Below are 2,679 nucleotides of genomic sequence, written 5' to 3' on the forward strand. Positions count from 1 at the left end.
AGGCGAGCAGGTGGCGTGGCGCGGTGGCGCGCGCGCGCGCCGGCCACACTCCCCTCCCTCTGTCGAGGACGAAGACGACAGAGGAGGGAGGCGGGCTGGGCCGCCTGCTGGCTGGGCCGGCCAGCTGGCTGGGCTGCACAGGGAGGAGCCTAGGTAAGGCTCTCCCTTTTAATTATTTCTGTTTTTCTAATTTCTGACATTTGTTTTGATTTAAATAAAATATTAAATCATTTATTTACCTTATGCCAATTTTTGCAGGAGCTAGATATATTATTCCAGAGCTCCTTTATAATTGGCATAATATTTGGACATATATTAATATATATAACTAATATATTTCCAATGCAAATATTTATGCATTAATTCCAAATGCCCAAAATAAATACCTATGAGCTCTTAAAAATATTGGTTTGATTTTTATCTCTGTCCAATATTTTCAGAGAGCAACATGAGCATTTTCTTGGACCTTTTTGGAGAAATTTTTATTTGGATCATTTTTCAAAAATGATTCTGAGGGTTTCACAAATCCCCATTTCAAATTAAATGGAATTTTAAACATGATGCACACACTCTGATGCATGACTAGCTAGGGTGTGACAGCCGCCTGCCTAGTTGCCTCCGCCACAAGCTCCGGGGCCCTAGCCTCGATAGCGAGCTCCATTGGCCGTGGTTGAGGCCTCATCTTGTGAAGAGACTTCGTCTGGCGCTTCTTGATCTCCGGGAGAATTCTAGGAGAACGTATCAGTCCATCCCCAATAGCTAATGAGCCATGTTTCCTCCCCTGACCAGATAGCATCACGAGCTCAGGATCAAAAGAACTCTGGCTTGGGTTGAAGTCCTCACCTTTCAAGCTTGTCGTGGGAGGAGATGTTGGTGAAGCTCTCTGGATGATCGAGGTGATCCTCCGAGAATGCCTTGGCCTTCTTGTACGGGGCACTATGGGCCATGGTATAGAGGTCGTTCAGCGGCGGCACCTCCTTCTTGTTGTGTCGCGCCTGAAAGAGAGGAACAAGGTAAATTAGTAATTAAAGATAGCATGAAGAATGAAATGCCATGAATCGTTAAGGGGTCGAACCACATACCCAGTGATCCCCGTACTCAAATAGGTTGGAGCTCCCTTGATGGTGCGGCACACCTTGCATCTAGGCACGCTTGTCCCTGGCCTTGTTGTGGACGGCTAGCCATTATGGACAGCACCACTCATCAACCAACCTGTCCCAATAGTCCATCTTATCCAGACACCATCTCGGGGCACCTAAGTTAGACAAAGAAAAATTTCAGCGCTACGCCTATGAATCAAATCAAGGAAACTAGTACAAGGCCTTAAGAATAGGTAATTACCTTCATGTACTTGTCCTTACTCAGATACTTGACACAACACTTCTTCTTCTGCCTCCTGATGTTAGTCGAGGCGTAGTAGTCCCGGACAGCCTGCACCTGAGCCTTGTGCTGCGTGTACCGAAGTAGGCGCTTGCACTCAGCTTTGAGAACCATAGCCGCGTCCGCCTCGTGTTCCGCAAGACACCTATAGAAGGACTGCAATCAAACAAGACAACACTGATCATTATTACAATCACTAGGAGAAATTAGTCAAAACCGCCATCTCACAATGTCGGCCACCATGTCGCACACAACACCATCAACCATCTCCCCCAGTGGGGCCGAGGCAGCCTTGTACAGCTCCCAGGTTAGTGCTAGCTATGGAATCTCACCCTCACTGGGCAACATGACCCACCCCGGGAGTGGTGCCGGACTAGAGTACCAAGGACCTGGTTGGGCATGCAGACACCATCTGCATGTATCCAACCCCTGCAGTATGACAAGGCCAACACATTAGATATTAATTTGAACAAACATGAGGGAAAAAGGTTAAAAGGAGGAAATGCACTTACTTCTCCCTGTTAGGCTGAATTGTTAGGCTGAATCAACCACCTCTGGTCGCGGGTCACTGGCACGGACAGTAGCTTAGTACCACCACATTGGTAGACCTTCTTGCCCTCCTCAACCAGCTCGCCCTTGCTCTATCTATCCTCAGATAAGGTCTCCTCGACACCATCAGCATGGTCGCTAGTCTCCGGAGTCACGTGTGACAAAGACTCTGGGACCCGAGTCTCCTGGGAGGAAGACTGTGGGACCCTAGTCTTCTGGAAGGAAGACACCGGGACCCGAGGCTCTACAACCAAAGGCTCGTCGACCCGAGGCTCGGCAACCAGAGGCTCGTCGACCGGAGCCCGACATAGGTCCAGGTCAGACGGGTCCACCTAAGACGGAGCACTCCGGTGGTCCGAAGACTCAGCGGGGGGTGGTGGCGAGGAAGGCAGAACAATCTTCCTACCTATCCCAGCGCCCTGTCCACCTCTACGTGCACCCCTCGGCCAAACAAGAAGCGCCCGCCGAAGGTGCTGGGGGTGTCTACATACTGTCTACAAGCGCTCTCCAGAGGTTCTGGGGTGCAATAACAACACCCCTCCCAAGCGCCGACGAAGGATGCTCGAAGCGCTCTCTACCCGAGCCCACCATCTGTCAACACCTGCAATGACAAAGAGTAAACGAAATTAGTACAACATAAACATAATAAAAAAATAGTGTGTCTCATCATCATGAACATAATAAAAAAATGAATTACTAATAACATAAACTAATTAATATCAGGGTGTCGGTGTCGAGGGTGTCGTGTCG

This window comes from Triticum aestivum, chromosome 1B, assembly GCF_018294505.1.
Source record: "Triticum aestivum cultivar Chinese Spring chromosome 1B, IWGSC CS RefSeq v2.1, whole genome shotgun sequence".
In the NCBI taxonomy this organism is placed as follows: domain Eukaryota; kingdom Viridiplantae; phylum Streptophyta; class Magnoliopsida; order Poales; family Poaceae; genus Triticum; species Triticum aestivum.